A 17554-nucleotide genomic window follows, 5' to 3' on the forward strand; every position below is an offset into this window, starting at 1 on the left:
ACTCATCAATGCATGTTTGTGTCTCTTTGGACTTTGAACTGTTGGTTTGTTTGAATTAAATCGCAATATTTGGATTACTGAATAAATAAAAATGGCAGTGTTCTCAAACCTATTAATATTAATCAGAATGTTTGCATATATTAAAATAACTTTGCAGTTTATCCTTTTCAGAATAATTTTCTGAAATATGAGAATTAATTACATTTTGAGAAATTCATTCGAACACACAAACATACGAATTAAGAGCAGGGGTAGGCCATTCGGCCCCTCGAGTCTGCTCTGCCATTTGATAAGATCAAGGCTGATCTGATTGTGACCTTAACCTTACTTTCCCGTCTACCTACTATAACATTTGACTCCCTTGTTACTCAGGAATCTATCTAACTCAGCCTTAAAAATATTCAATGACCCTGCCTCCACCGCTCTCTGGGGAAGGGAGTTCCACAGACTCACGACCCTCTGAGAGAAAAAATTTCTCCTCATCTCCGTCTTAAATTTTTAAACTGTGGCCCCCAGTTCTAGTCTCTCCCACAAGGGGAAACATCCTCTCAGCATCTACCCCTTCGAGTCCCCTCAGGATCTGATATGTTTCAATAAGATCACCTCTCATTCTTCTAAACTCCAGTGTATACAGGCCCAACTTGTCCAACCTTTCCTCATCAGATAACCTCCTCATCCCAGGGATAAGTCGAGTGAACCTTCTCCAAAGCAATTATGTCCTTTCTTAAATAAGGAGACCAAAACTGCACACAGTATTCTAGATGTGGTCTCACCAATGCCCTGCACAACTGTAACAAAACATCTCTACTTTTATATTCCATTCCCCTTGCAATAAATGACAACATTCCATTTGCCTTCCTAATCACTTGCTGTACCTGCATACTAACTTTTTGTGATTCATGTACCAGGACACCCAGATCCCTCTGTCCCTCAGAGTTCTGCAATCTCTCCATTTAAAAAATATACTGCTTTTCTATTCCTCCTGCCAAAGTGGACAAGTTCACATTTTCCCACATTATACTCCATCTGCCAAATTTTTGCTCACTCACTTAACCTATCTACATCCCTTTACAGACTCCTTATGTCCTCTTCACAACTTAATTTCCTACCTACCTTTGTGTCATCAGCAAATTTAGCAACCATACATTCGGTCCCTTCATCCAAGTCATTGATATAGATTGTAAATAGTTGAGGCCCAAGTACTGATCCCTGTGGCACTCCACTCGTTACATCTTGCCAACCTGAAAACGACCCATTTATGCCTACTCTCTGTTTCCTGTTAGCTAACCAATCCTTTATCCATGCTAATATGTTACCCCCTACACCATGAGCTCTTATTTTGTGTAGTAGCCTCTGTGGCACCTTGTCAAAAGCCTTCTGGAAATCCAAGTACACCACATCCACAGGATCCCCTTTATCCACGTTGCTTATTACTTCCTCAAAGAACTCTAATAAATTGGTTAAACACGATTTAGGAACATAGGAACAGGAGTAGGCCATTCAGCCCCTCGTGCCTGCTCCGCCATTTGATAAGATCATGGTTGATCTGTGATCTAACTCCATATACCTGCCTTTGGACCATATCCCTTAATACCTTTGGTTGCCAAAAAGCTATCTATCTCAGATTTAAATTTAGCAATTGAGCTAGTATCAATTGCCGTTTGCGGAAGAGAGTTCCAAACTTCTACCACCCTTTGTGTGTAGAAATGTTTTCTAATCTCGATCCTGAAAGGTCTGGCTCTAATTTTTAGACTGTGCTCTCTACTCCTAAAATCCCCAACCAGCGGAAATAGTTTCTCTCTATCCATCCTATCTGTTCCCCTTAATATCTTATAAACTTTGATCAGATCACCACTTAACCTTCAAAACTCCAGAGAATACAACCCCAATTTGTGTAATCTCTCCTCGTAACTTAACCCTTGAAGTCCGGGTATCATTCTAGTAAACCTACGCTGCACTCCCTCCAAGGCCAATATGTCCTTCCGAAGGTGCAGTGCCCAGAACTGCTCACAGTACTCCAGGTGCGGTCTAACCAGGGTTTTGTTTGGCTGCAGCATAACCTCTGCCCCCTTGTACTCCAGTCCTCTAGATATAAAGGCCAACATTCCATTAACCTTCTTGATTATTTTCTGCACCTGTTCATGACTCTTCAATGATCTATGTACCTGAACCCCTAAGTCCCTTTGGACATCCACTGTTTTTAACTTTTTAACCATTTAGAAAGTACCCTGTTCTATCCTTTTTTGATCCAAAGTGGATGACCTCACATTTGTCTACATTGAATTCCATTTGCCACAGTTTTGCCCATTCACCTAATCTATCAATATCGCTTTGTAATTTTATGTTTTCATCTCCACTGCTTACAATGCCACCAATCTATGTGTCATCGGCAAACTTAGATATGAGACTTTCTATGCCTTCATCTAAGTCGTTAATAAATATTGTGAATAATTGAGGCCCCAAGACAGATCCCTGCGGGACTCCACTAGTCACATCCTGCCAATGTGAGTACCTTCCCAATATCCCTACTCTCTGTCGCCTTTCGCTCAGCCAACTTCCTAACCAAGTCTGATGCCCATGCTTAGTTACCCTCAGAAGACGGTGGTGGGCCTTACATAGAATTACATAGAATTTACAGAACAGAAATAGGCCATTCGGCCCAACTGGCCTATGCTGGTGTTTACGCCTCCTCCCTCCCTACTTCATCTCACCCTATCAGCATATCCTTCTTTCCTTTCTCCCTCATGTGTTTATCTAGCTTCCCCTTAAATGCATCTATGCTATTCGCCTCAGTTAATCCTTATGGTTCCACATTCTAACCACTCTGAGTAAAGAAGTTTCTCCTGAATTCCCTATTGGACACATTTATGACCCCTGGTTTCAGACTCCCCAGAAGTGGAAACATCTTCTCTACTTCTGCCCTTTAAATCCCTTCATAATTTTAAAGACCTCTATCAGGTCACCCCTCAGCCTTCTCTTTTCTAGAGAAAAGAGCCCCAGCCTGTTCAGTCTTTCCCGATAGTTATAACCTCTCTCATCTGGTATCATCCGAGTAAATCTTTTTTGCACCTTCTCCAGTGCCTTTATATCCTTTTTGTAAGATGGAGACCAGAACTGTGCACAGTGCTCCAAGTCTGGCGTGTGAAGATAATAGAATGGTACCAGGGATGAGGGACTTCAGTCACAAGGAGAGACTGGAGAAGCTGGGATTGTTCTCTTCAGAGCAAAGAAGGTTAAGGGGAGATTTGATAGAGGTGTTCAAAATTATGAAGGGTTTTGATAGAATCATAGAAAATCATAGAAATTTATGGCACAGAAGGAGGCCATTCAGCCCATTGTGTGTGTGGCGGCTGAAAAAGAGCCAACCAGCTTAATCCCACTTTCCAGCTCTTGGTCCGTAGCCCTGTAGGTGACAGCACTTGAAGTGAACATCCAGGTACTTTTTAAATGAGTTGAGGGTTTCTGCCTCTCCCACCCTCTCAGGCAGTGAGTTCCAGACCCCCACCACCCTCTGGGTGAAAAAAATTCTCCTCAGCTCCCCTCTAATCCTTCTACCAATTACTTTAAATCTATGCCCCCTGGTCACTGACCCCTCTGCTAAGGGAAATAGGTCCTCCCTATCCACTCTATCTAGTCCCGTCATAATTTTATACACCTCAATTAAATCATCCCTCCATAGAAAAGAACCGTAGAAAAGATACAGCACAGAAGGGGGCCATTCGGCCCATCGTGTCCGCGCCGGCTCGAAGAACAACCAGGTGCCCATTCTAATCCCAACTTCCAGCACTTGGTCCGTAGCCCTGCATCTTACAGCACTTTAGGTGCAGGTCCAGGTACTTTTTAAAAGAGTTGAGGGTCCCTGCCTCTACCACCATTTTGGGCAGTGAATTCCATACACCCACCACCCTCTGGGTAAAAAAGTTTCCGTCAAGTCCCCTCTAATCCTTCCGCCAATCAGATTAAATCTATGTCCTCTAGTTCTTGAACTCTCCACTAGGGGAATCAGGTACTTCCTGTCTACTCTATCTGGGCCCCTCATAATTTTGCACACCTCAATCAAGTCTCCCCTCAGCCTCCTCTGCTCGAAGGAAAACAACCCCAGCCTATCCAATCTCTCCTCGCAGCTGCAATTTTCAAGCCCTGGCAACATTCTTGTAAATCTTCTCTGCACTCTCTCCAGAGCAATTACGTCCTTCCTGTAATGTGGTAACCAGAACTGCGCACAACACTCCAGCTGTGGCCTTACCAGCGTTTTATACAGTTCCATCATTACATCCCTGCTTTTGTATTCTATACCTCGGCTAATAACAGAGAGCATTCCGTATGCCTTCTTCACAACCTTATCTACCTGTACTGCCACCTTCAGGGACCTGTGCACATGCACTCCAAGGTCTCTCACTTCCTCTACCCCTCTCAATATATTCCCGTTTACTGTGTATTCCCTTTTACTGTTTGCCCTCCCTAAGTGCATTACCTCACACTTCCCCGCGTTGAACTCCATTTGCCACTTTTCCGCCCACTCCACCAACCCATTGATATCTTCTTGGAGTCTACAGCTATCCTCTTCACTATCAACTACACGGCCAATTCTTGTGTCGTCTGCAAATTTGCCAATCATGCCCCCTACATTCAAGTCCAAATCATTAATATATACCACAAACAGCAAGGGACCCAACACTGAGCCCTGTGGCACACCACCGGAAACGGATTTCCATTCGCAAAGACATCCATCGACCTTTACCCTTTGTTTCCTGTTACAGAGCCAATTTTGGATCCAATTCGCCACATTTCCCTGTATCCCATGGGCTTTTACCTTTCTGACCAGCCTGCCATGTGGGACCTTGTCAAATGCCTTACTAAAATCCATGCAGACAACATCCACTGCACTACCCTCATCAATCCTCCTTGTCACTTCCTCAAAGAATTTAATCAGATTTTTAAGGTATGACCTTCCCTGATCAAATCCACGCTGACTATCCCTGATTATACCATGCCTTTCCAAGTGACAGTTTATCCTATCTCTCAGTATTGATTCTAATAGTTTGCGCACCACCGAGGTAAGACTGACCGGCCTATAATTGTTCGTCCTTTCCCTCGTACCCTTTTTAAACAATGTTTTAAAACCTTTGCAGTCTTCCAGTCCTCTGGTACCTCCCCTGTATCTAGTGAGGATTGGAAAATGATCCTCAGAGCATCCGCTATTTCCTCTCTGGCTTCCTTCAATAGCCTAGGAAACAATCCATCCGGCCCTGGTGACTTATCAACTTTCAAGGATTCCAGTCCCTCTCGTACTCCCTCTCTCGTTACTTTTACCTTATCCAATATTTCACATCTCTCCTCTTTAACTACTGCGTCCGGATCATCCCTTTCCTTTGTGAATACAGAGACAAAATATTCATTTAAAACCCTACCCACATCCTCTGCTTCTACACACAAGTTACCCTGATCATCCCTGATAGGTCCCACCTTTTCCTTAACTATCCTCTTGTTCTTAATGTACTGATAAAACATCTTTGGGTTTTCTTTAATCTTACTAGCTAATATTCTTACATGCCCTCTCTTTGTTCTCCTTATTTCCTTTTTTTACGTCATCCCTGTACTTTTTATACTCCTCCAGGCTTTCTGCAGTATTTAGTTTTCTGTGACAGTCATAAGCTTTCTTTTTCTGCTTTATCTTGCCCCGTATACTTCTAGACAACCAGGGGGCTCTAGATTTGGCAGTGCCACCCTTTTTCTATGAGGGGACGTGTCTGCATTGTACCCGTAGAATTTCACTTTTTAATGCCTCCCACTGGCTTGCCACTGATTTCTCCTCAAGTAGTTGTGTCCAGTCCACTTCTGCCAAATCACCTCTTAGTTCCGTAAAATTTGCCTTCCCCCAATTTAAAACGTTTACTCCTGATTTAACTCTGTCCTTTTCCATAATAATGCTAAAACTAACTGAATTGTGGGCACTACCCCCAATATGGTCACCCACTGTCATTTCACCCACTTGCCCATCTTCATGTCCCAGGACTAAATCTAGAATTGCATCCCCTCTTGTTGGGCTTGTCACGTACTGGCTAAAAAAGTTCTCCTGGTCACCGATCAGGAATTTTGCGCCCTCTGTGCCCCTCACACTGTTTGAATCCCAGTTGATGATCGGGTAGTTGAAGTCCCCGACTATTATTGCCCTCTTATTTTTGCACTCAGAAATTTGCCTGCACATTTGTTCTTCTATCTCCCTTTCGCTATTCGGGCGTCAATAGTTCACTCCTAGTAGTGTGACTGCCCCTTTTTTATTTCTTAGCTCAACCCATATGGCCTCGATTGATGATCCATTTAGCATATCATCCCTTCTTACAACTGTGATTGATTCTTTAACCAATAATGCTACCCCCCCTCCTTTTTTATCACCCACTCTATCCTGTCTGAAAACTCTATATCCAGGGATATTGAGCTGCCAATTATCCCCCTCTTTAAGCCAGGTTTCCGTTATAGCAATGATATCATGCTGCCATGTGTCTATCTGTGCCCTTAGCTCATCTGCTTTGTTTGTAATACTCCTTGCATTGAAGTATATCCCCTTTAACCCCATCAAATTCCTGTGCTGAACACTATTTAACCTTTGCTTCTTCTGCCTTTCTGAATCACTAACTACGTCACTAACTGCTTTTCTCCTTCCCGTTTCCTGGTCTGAATTTGTCCTATCTGTACCTGCCCTTTGGTTCCCATCCCCCTGCCAGACTAGTTTAAACCCTCCCCAACAGAACTAGCAAATGCCCCCGCGAGGATATTGGTCCCAGTTCTGCTTGGGTGCAACCCGTCCGGCTTCTACAGGTCCCGCCTTTCCCAGAATCGGTCCCAATGCCTCAGGAATTTAAACCCCTCCCTCCTACACCATCTCTCAAGCCACGCATTCGTCTGGTCTATTCTCCTATTTCTGCTCTCGCTAGCACGTGGCACTGGGAGTAATCCTGAGATTACTACCTTAGAGGTCCTGCTTTTTAATTTATTTCCTAACTCCCTATATTCTGCTTGCAGGACCTCATCCCTTTTTACCGATGTCATTGGTACCGATATGGACCACGACCTCTGGCTGTTCACCCTCCCCCTTCAGAATGCCCTGCAGCCGCTCAGTGACGTCCTTGACCCTGGCACCAGGGAGGCAACAAGCCATCCTGGAGTCACGTCTGCGGCCGCAGAGACGCCTATCTGTTCCCCTTACGATGGAATCCCCGATCGCTATTACTCTCCCATTCTTTTTCCTCCCCTCCTGTGCAGTTGAGTCACTCGTGGTGCCACGGTCTTGACTCTTGCTGCTTTCCCCTGATAAGCCATCTCCCCCAACAATATCCAAAGCACAATATCTGTTTGAGAGGGAGATGGCCCCAGGGGACTCCTGCTCTACCTGCCTAGTCCTTTTACTCTGCCTGGCGGTCACCCATTTCCTTTCTGCCTGTGTAATCTTTACCTGCGGTGTGACCACCTCACTGAACGTGCTATCCACGATAATCTCAGCATCGCGGATGCTCCACAGTGAATCCACCCGCAGCTCCAGCTCCAAAGGACAGTTAGCCAGTAGCTGCAGCTGGACACACTTCCTGCACACATGGTCGCCAGGGACACCTGTAGTGTCCATGACTTCCCACATAGTGCTGGGGGAGCATATCACGGGTGCGAGCTCTGCTGCCATGACTTGCCTTAGATTAAGCTCGTTAGTTACTCCCTTTAAGGAGTTTACTCCTTTAAATTACTCTTAATTTCGAGAATGTTAACTACACGAAGGACCTTGATTCACTAAAAAACGCTACTTGCTATAAGACCTGCAGACCTTCCCTTTCTTTTTACTTTAGTTACTGTAGAATAGTAGAAATACTCACCTGAACCTACTCACCAATCAGCTGCCTCCCCTCGCTGCGTCACTTTTTCACTGGTGACGTCACCTCTGGAACTCCGCTGGTCCCAGTTTATCCCCCTCCGATCTCCCTTAGCTCAGCTCTCCCGCTCTCGGGCCCTCCTTTATCCCCCTCCCTCCGATCTCCCTTAGCTCAGCTCTCCCGCTCTCGGGCCCTCCGATCTCCCTCCGATCTCCCTTAGCTCAGCTCTCCCGCTCTCGGGCCCTCCATTATCCCCCTCCCTCCGATCTCCCTTAGCTCAGCTCTCCCACTCTCGGGCCCTCCATTATCCCCCTCCCTCCGATCTCCCTTAGCTCAGCTCTCCCGCCCTCGGGCCCTCCTTTATCCCACTCCGATCTCCCTTAGCTCAGCTCTCTCGCTCTCGGGCCCTCCTTTATCCCCCTCCCTCCGATCTCCCTTAGCTCAGCTCTCTCGCTCTCGGGCCCTCCTTTATCCCCCTCCCTCCGATCTCCCTTAGCTCAGCTCTCTCGCTCTCGGGCCCTCCTTTATTCCCCTCCGATCTCCCTTAGCTCAGCTCTCTCGCTCTCGGGCGCTCCTTTATCCCCCTCCGATCTCACTTAGCCCTCAGCCTCCTTTGTTCCAAAGAAAAGAACCCCAGCCTATCCAATCTTTCCTCACAGCTAAAATTCTCCAGTCCTGGCAACATCCTCGTAAATCTCCTCTGTACCCTCTCTAGTGCAATCACATCTTTCCTGTAATGTGGTGACCAGAACTGTACACAGTACTCAAGCTGTGGCCTAACCAGTGTTTTATACAGTTCCAGCATAACCTCCCTGCTGTTACATTCTATGCCTTGGCTAATAAAGGAAAGTATCCCATATGCCTTCTTAACCACCTCATCTATATGTCCTGCTACCTTAAGGGATCTGTGGACATGCACTCCAAGGTACCTCTGTTCCTCTACACTTCTCAATATCCTCCCATTTATTGTGAATTTCCTTGCCTTGTTTGCCCTCCCCAAATGCATTACCTCACACTTCTCCGGATTGAATTCCATTTGCCACTTTTCTGCCCACCTGACCAGTCCATTGATATCTTCCTGCAGTCCACAGCTTTCCTCCTCACTATCAACCACACGGCCAATTTTTGTATCATCTGCAAACTTCTTAATCATGCCCCCTACATTTAAGTCTAAATCATTAATATATATCACAAAAAGCAAGGGACCTAGCACTGAGCCCTGCAGCACCCCACTGGAAACAGCCTTCCAGTCACAAAAACACCCATCAACTATTACCCTTTGCTTCCTGTCACTGAGCCAATTTTGGATCCAACTTGCCACTCTCCCTTGGATCCTATGGGCCTTCACTTTGCTGACCAGTCTGCCATGTGGGACCTTGTCAAAAGCCTTGCTAAAATCCATGTAGACTACATCAAACGTGCTACCTCACCGACCCTCCTTGTTACCTCCTCAAAAAATTCAATCAGGTTAGTCAGACAGGAACTTCCCTTAACAAATCCATGCTGACTGTCCTTGATTACTCCGTGCCTTTCTAAATGACGATTTATGCTGTCCCTTAGAATTGATTCCAATAATTTGCCCACCACCGAGGTTAGATTGACTGGCCTGTAATTACTTGGTCTATTCCTTTCCCCCCTTTTAAACAATGGTACAACGTTCTCAGTCCTCCAATCCTCCAGTACCACGCCTGTATCCAGGGAGGATTGGAAAATGATGGTCAGAGCCTCCGCTATTTCCTCCCTTGCTTCTTAACAGTCTGGAATATACTTCATCCGGGCCTGGTGATTTATCTACTTTCAAAGATGCTAAACCCCTTAATACTTCCTCTCTCACTATGTTTATCCCATCCAATATTTCACACTCCTCCTCCTTAACTACAATCTCTCGAACCTCTCTTTTTTGTGAAGACAGAGGAAAAGTATTCATTATGAACCATCCCCACATCTTCTGCCTCCACACATAGATTACCTTTTTGGTCTCTAATAGGCCCCACTCTTTCCTTAGTTATCCTCCTGCTCTTAATGTATTTATAAAACATCTTTGGGTTTTCCTTGATTTTACTTGCCAGTATTTTTCATGCCCTCTCTTTGCTTTCCTAATTTCCTTTTTAATTTCACCCCTGCACTTTCTAGACTCCTCTCGGCTTTCTGCAGTATTGAGCTCTCAGTGTCTGACATAAGCTTCCCTTTTTTGCCTTATCTTACCCTGTATGCTCCTTGTCATCCAGGGGGCTCTAGATTTGGCAGTCTGACCCTTTTTCTTTGTGGGAACATGTTTACTCTGAACCCCTTGAATCTCCCCCTTGAATACCTCCCACTGCTCTGACACTGATTAACCTTCAAGTGGCTGTTTCCAGTCCACTTTTGCTCAATCACTTCTCAGCTTAGTAAAATTGGCCTTTCCCCAATTTAGAACTTTTACTCCTGTTCTATCTTTGTCCTTTTCCATAACGATGCTGAATCTAACTGAATTATGATCACTATCAGTAAAATGCTCTCCCACTGATACTCCTTCCACCTGCCCAGCTTCATTCTCTAAAACTAAATCCAGAACTGCCCCCTCTCTTGTTGGGCTTGCTACTTATTGGTTAAAAAAGTTCCCCTGAATGCATTTTAAGAATTCTGTGCCCTCTATACCCTTCACACTGTTTGTATCCCAGTTAATATTTGGATAGTTGAAATCCCCTACTATTACTGCCCTATTGTCTTTGCACTTCTCAGAAATTTGCCTACATATTTGCTCTTCTATCTCCCTCTGACTATTTGGGGGTCTATCGTACACTCCCAGTAGTGTGACTGCCCCTTTTTTTATTTTTCAGTTCAACCCATTTGGCCTCATTTGATGATCCTTCTAACATATCATCCCTCCTCACAGCTGTAATTGTTTCTTTAACCAATATTGTCACCCCCGCCCCTCCTTTTATATCCCCCTCTCTATCTCATCTGAAAACCCTGTAACCAGGAACATTGAGCTGCCATTCCTGCCCCTCTTTAAGCCATGTTTCAGTTATCGCTATGATATCATATTTCCACGTGTCTATCTGTGCCCTCAGCTCATCCGCCTTATTCACTAGACTCCTTGCATTGAGAGTAGAGAGGGTTAAACTGTTTCCACTGATAGAAGGACACAGATTTAAGATAATTAGCAACAGAACCAGTGGGGAGATGAGGAGGATTTGTTTTTACGCAGCGAGTTGTTATGATCTGGAATGCGCTGCCTGAAAGGGCGGTGGAAGCAGATTCAGTAATAACTTTCAAAAGGGAATCGGACAAATACTTGAAAAAGAGAAATTTGCAGGGCTATGGGGAAAGAGCAGGGGAATAGAACTAATTGGTTAGTTCTTTCGAAGAGCCGGCACAGGCATGATGGGCCGAATAGCCTCCTTCTGTGCTGTACGATTCTATGATTCTATGATAACTGAGTGTCTCACTAGGCCACTTCAGAGGGCAGTTAAGAGTCAACCACGTTGGTGTGGGACTGGAGTCAATAGGCCCAGACCAGGTAAGGACGGCCGGTTTCCTTCCCGAAAGGACATTAAAGAAAAAGGAAAGAAAGAACTTGCATTTATATAGCGCCTTTCATGACCTCAGGATGTCCCAAAGTGCTTTACAGCCAATTAAATACTTTTGAAGTGTAGTCACTGTTGTAATGTAGGAAACGCAGCAGCCAATTTGCACACAGCAAGATCCCACAAACAGCAATGAGATAAATGACCAGATAATCTGTTTTAGTGATGTTGGTTGAGGGATAAATATTGGCCAGGACACTGGGCCCCGGTTTAATGTCTCATCCGAAAGATGGCAGCTCCGACAGTGCAGCACTCCCTCTGTACTGACCCTCCGACAGTGCAGCACTCCCTCAGTACTGACCCTCCGACAGTGCAGCACTCCCTCACTACTGCCCCTCCAAAAGTGCAGCACTCCCTCAGTACTGACCCTCCGACAATGCAGCGCTCCCTCAGTACTGACCCTCCGACAGTGCAGCACTCCCTCAGTACTGACCCTCCGACAGTGCAGCGCTCCCTCAGTACTGACCCTCCAACAGTGCAGCGCTCCCTCAGTACTGACCCTCTGACAGTGCAGCACTCCCTCAGTACTGACCCTCCGACAGTGCAGCGCTCCCTCAGTACTGACCCTCCGACAGTGCAGCGCTCCCTCAGTACTGACCCTCTGACAGTGCAGCACTCCCTCAGTACTGACCCTCTGACAGTGCAGCACTCCCTCAGTACTGACCCTCTGACAGTGCAGCGCTCCCTCAGTACTGACCCTCCGACAGTGCAGCGCTCCCACAGTACTGACCCTCTGACGGTGCAGCACTCCCTCAGTACTGACCCTCCGACAGTGCAGCACTCCCTCAGTACTGACCCTCCGACAGTGCAGCGCTCCCTCAGTACTGACCCTCCGACAGTGCAGCACTCCCTCAGTACTGACCCTCTGACGGTGCAGCGCTCCCTCAGTACTGACCCTCCGACAGTGCAGCGCTCCCTCAGTACTGACCCTCTGACGGTGCAGCGCTCCCTCAGTACTGACCCTCCGACAGTGCAGCGCTCCCTCAGTACTGACCCTCCGACAGTGCAGCACTCCCTCAGTACTGACCCTCTGACGGTGCAGCGCTCCCTCAGTACTGACCCTCCGACAGTGCAGCGCTCCCTCAGTACTGACCCTCTGACGGTGCAGCGCTCCCTCAGTACTGACCCTCCGACAGTGCAGCGCTCCCTCTGCACTGACCCTCCGACAGTGCAGCGCTCCCTCAGTACTGACCCTCCGACAGTGCAGCGCTCCCTCAGTACTGACCCTCTGACGGTGCAGCGCTCCCTCAGTACTGACCCTCCGACAGTGCAGCGCTCCCTCAGCAATGCACTGGGAGTGTCAGCCTGGATTATGTGCTCAAGTCTTTGGAATGGACTTTGAACCCACAATCTTCTGACTCGGGGTGAGAATGTTACCAATTTGGTGAACGAGTTGCATTTTTATGATAATCTGACAGCTTCATCGTCACTTTTACTGATACCAGCTTTTGATTTCCAGATTGTTTAAATTGAATTCAAATTCTCAAATTGCCACAGTGGGATTTGAACTCACGTTCTCTGGATTATTTGTCCAGTACCAAGACCCCTACACTGCTATAGCGAGTGTCTTTCATTAACATATTTACAATCTCTCAATGTGGTTCTGTATTTAACACACCCCATGGGTAAGTATTCTCCTACATGTGTCTCTCAGTCGCACTGTCACCAGCTCTCAGTTGGTGTTAGATCAACAGACTTTTTCAATTTTATGTTCCAATCCTAGAAAGGATAAAGAGCTTAAAATGAGCAAACCGTTCCACTCGCAACGAGTCTGGAAATATATGTGTTCTGGTCCAAACAGAACCCAGGGCTCCGCGCATATTAACAATTAGATTCTGTGATGCAGTTCCTCACTGACATGTCTCAGAGAGTAGCCAGGGCTAATGATTAGCACCATGCCTTTAATGTAACAGTGACACTATTATGAAGTAGCATTATATTTTCAAATGGGATCCATAATGGCAATTAAATAGGAACAAATGTGTTTCATGTGTAAGCATCATTGGATCTAATGAATGCTCTTTTTCTCACAAGCTGTTTCCTGTGATCAATTTTCTTGATAATTATTAAATCTCAGGTTGACCAATGCTAAGGCTGATTATGAATTTGAACGATGCTGTATGTCATTTTAATGAAAGATAATGCAATGCAGCATGGTTTTTAATGTGAAGTTTTTACATAGACAAAAGCCGATGGCTTTTAATAGATAAGGTTCAGAGCTGGGAAACTTTCTGCTCTCATCTGAAACCCAGTCAGTGCCACATAACGATTTTGACTAATTTCACATTTTGTGAAATCTGTCAAGGACTGTGAAAATTTAATAATGTGCGATTGTACTTGTTTTAAACCTAATCGATATTTTGAAATTTTCTGACACGAATGTTATAAAGTTATTGTATTCTACATGACTCGATTTCTTTAAAAAATTCTTTAAAAATAATTTCTTTAAAGATTTATAATAGAAATGAAATCAAAAATTGAAATCCCGAATTAAAAATTTTGGAAGAAGGTTTAGGAGATCTCCCTAGAAAGAGGATTAGGAGATCTCCCTAGAAAGAGGATTAGGGGATCTCCCTAGAAAGAGGATTAGGAGGTCTCCCTAGAAGGAGGATTAGGGGATCTCCTTTGAAGGAGGATTAGGGGATCTCCTTTGAAGGAGGATTAGGGGATCTCCTTTGAAGGAGGATTAGGGGATCTCCCTAGAAAGAGGATTAGGGGATCTCCTTTGAAGGAGGATTAGGGGATCTCCTTTGAAGGAGGATTAGGAGATCTCCCTAGAAAGAGGATTAGGAGATCTCCCTAGAAGGAGGATTAGGGGATCTCCTTTGAAGGAGGATTAGGGGATCTCCTTTGAAGGAGGATTAGGGGATCTCCCTAGAAAGAGGATTAGGGGATCTCCTTTGAACGAGGATTAGGGGATCTCCTTTGAAGGAGGATTAGGAGATCTCCCTAGAAGGAGGATTAGGAGATCTCCTTTGAAGGAGGATTAGGGGATCTCCTTTGAAGGAGGATTAGGGGATCTCCTTTGAAGGAGGATTAGGGGATCTCCCTAGAAAGAGGATTAGGGGATCTCCCTAGAAGGAGGATTAGGAGATCTCCTTTGAAGGAGGATTAGGGGATCTCCCTGGAAGGAGGATTAGGGGATCTCCTTTGAAGGAGGATTAGGAGATCTCCTTTGAAGGAGGATTAGGAGATCTCCTTTGAAGGAGGATTAGGGGATCTCCCTGGAAGGAGGATTAGGGGATCTCCTTTGAAGGAGGATTAGGAGATCTCCTTTGAAGGAGGATTAGGAGATCTCCTTTGAAGGAGGATTAGGGGATCTCCCTGGAAGGAGGATTAGGGGATCTCCTTTGAAGGAGGATTAGGAGATCTCCTTTGAAGGAGGATTAGGAGATCTCCTTTGAAGGAGGATTAGGGGATCTCCCTAGAAAGAGGATTAGGGGATCTCCTTTGAAGGAGGATTAGGGGATCTCCTTTGAAGGAGGATTAGGAGATCTCCTTTGAAGGAGGATTAGGGGATCTCCCTAGAAAGAGGATTAGGGGATCTCCCTAGAAGGAGGATTAGGGGATCTCCTTTGAAGGAGGATTAGGGGATCTCCCTAGAAGGAGGATTAGGAGATCTCCCTAGAAGGAGGATTAGGAGATCTCCCTAGAAGGAGGATTAGGGGATCTCCCTAGAAGGAGGATTAGGGGATCTCCTTTGAAGGAGGATTAGGAGATCTCCCTAGAAGGAGGATTAGGGGATCTCCCTAGAAGGAGGATTAGGAGATCTCCCTAGAAGGAGGATTAGGGGATCTCCCTAGAAGGAGGATTAGGAGATCTCCTTTGAAGGAGGATTAGGGGATCTCCCTAGAAGGAGGATTAGGGGATCTCCTTTGAAGGAGGATTAGGAGATCTCCCTGGAAGGAGGATTAGGAGGTCTCCTTTGAAGGAGGATTAGGGGATCTCCCTAGAAAGAGGATTAGGGGATCTCCCTAGAAGGAGGATTAGGGGATCTCCTTTGAAGGAGGATTAGGAGATCTCCCTAGAAGGAGGATTAGGGGATCTCCTTTGAACGAGGATTAGGAGATCTCCCTAGAAAGAGGATTAGGGGATCTCCTTTGAAGGAGGATTAGGAGATCTCCCTAGAAAGAGGATTAGGGGATCTCCCTAGAAGGAGGATTAGGGGATCTCCCTAGAAGGAGGATTAGGGGATCTCCTTTGAAGGAGGATTAGGAGATCTCCCTGCATCCTCCCCTCCCACCCAACGTGTTCACAAATCAAAGCATTGGATCGGGATTTTCCCATTATTGGGGGAAGAGAGGATAATTTTGGTAGGAATGTTATTTTGATGAATAATTGGAAATCTACAATCACCTTTTTGGACTGCTACTCCCCAGCTCTCTAATTTTCATGACTATTTTTGGCTGGTGGTAGTAAGCAATGACAGGGGGACAGGGAAGAGGAGGGGGGAGGCGGAGTGGATGCCAATAAAAAGCCAAGGAATTGGAGTATTTTCTTGTTATTGAGAGGCAAGGAGCTGAGAAAGGGGGAAAGGGATTTGGGTGTCCAGGTACACAAATCACTAAAAGCTAGTGTACAGGTACTAAAAAGTAATCAAAAAGGCAAATGGAATGTTGGCCTTTATCTGAAGGGGGCTGGAATACAAAAGTGAGGAAGTGATGCTTCACTTGTACAGAGTCTTGGTCAGACCCTATCTGGAGCACTGGGTTCAGTTTTGGGCACTGCATCTCAGGAAGGGGTGCAGCGCAGATTCACCAGAATGGTAGTGGGGCTTAAAGGGTTAAATAGAGAGGCCAGGTTGCATGGACTTGGCTTGTATTCCCTTGAGTATAGAAGGTTGAGGATGTGATCTAAAATGGTTAAGGGATTCGATAGGGTAGATGCAGAGAAACTATTTCCTCTGGTGGGGGAGTTGAGAACAAGAGGGCACAATCTTAAAATTAGAGCCAGGCCATTCAGGGGTGAAAGCCACATATAAATACTGGCCTTGGATGGGGAATGCGACCAATCCCAGTGGAACCCTAACCCAGTATCACTGTCAGCTGGGCTCAGGGGCAGCACTCTGGTCTCTGAATAAGGAGGTCATGGATTCAAGTCCCACTCCAGAGACTTGAGCACAAAATCTAGGCTGACACTCCAGTGCAGTACTGAGGGGGTACTGCATTGTTGGAGGTGCTGTTTTTTGGATGAGACCTTAAACCGAGGCCCTGTCTGACCCCTCTCAGATAGACAGAAAAGATTCCATGGCACTGTTTCGAAGAAGAGCAGGGGAGTTTTCTGTGGTGTCCTGGCCAAGATTTATTCCTCAACTAACATCAACAAAAAACAGATTATCTGGTCATTAACACATTGCTGTTTGTGGGACCTTGCTGTGCACAAATTGACTGCTGTATTTCCTACATTACAACAGTGACTACACTTCAAAAATACTTCATTGCCTGTAAAGTAACATAGAAATATAGAAAGTAGGAACAAGAGTAGGCCATTCGGCCCTTCGGGCCTGCTCTGCCATTCAAAATGATCATGGCTGATCGTCTAACTCAGTATCCTGTTCCCGTTTTTTCCCCATATCCCTTGATCCCTTTAGCATTAAGAAATATATCTATCTCCTTCTTGAATACATCTAATGACTTGGCCTCCACTGCCTTCTGTGGTAGAGAATTCCACAGGTTCACCACCCTCTGAGTGAAGAAATTTCTCCTCATCTCGGTTCTAAATGGCATACCCCGTATCCTGAGACTGTGACACCTGGTTCTGGACTCCCCAGCCATCAGGAACATCCTCCCTGCATCTAGCCTGTCTAGTCCTGTTAGAATTTTATATGTTTCGATGAGATCACCTCTCATTCTTCTAAACTCTAGTGAATATAGGCCTAGTCGACCCAATCTCTCCTCATGCGTCAGTCCTGCCATCCCAGGAATCAGTCTGGTAAACCTTTGTTGCACTCCCTCCATGGCAAGGACATCCTTCCTCAGATAAGGAGACCAAAACTGCACACAATACTCCAGATGTGGTCTCACCAAGGCCCTGTATAACTGCAGTAAAACATCCCTGCTCCTGTACTCAAATCCTCTTACAATGAAGGCCAACATACCATTCGCCTTCCTAACTGCTTGCTGCACC

This window comes from Heptranchias perlo, chromosome 18 (assembly GCF_035084215.1).
Source record: "Heptranchias perlo isolate sHepPer1 chromosome 18, sHepPer1.hap1, whole genome shotgun sequence".
Classification (NCBI taxonomy): Eukaryota; Metazoa; Chordata; class Chondrichthyes; order Hexanchiformes; family Hexanchidae; genus Heptranchias; species Heptranchias perlo.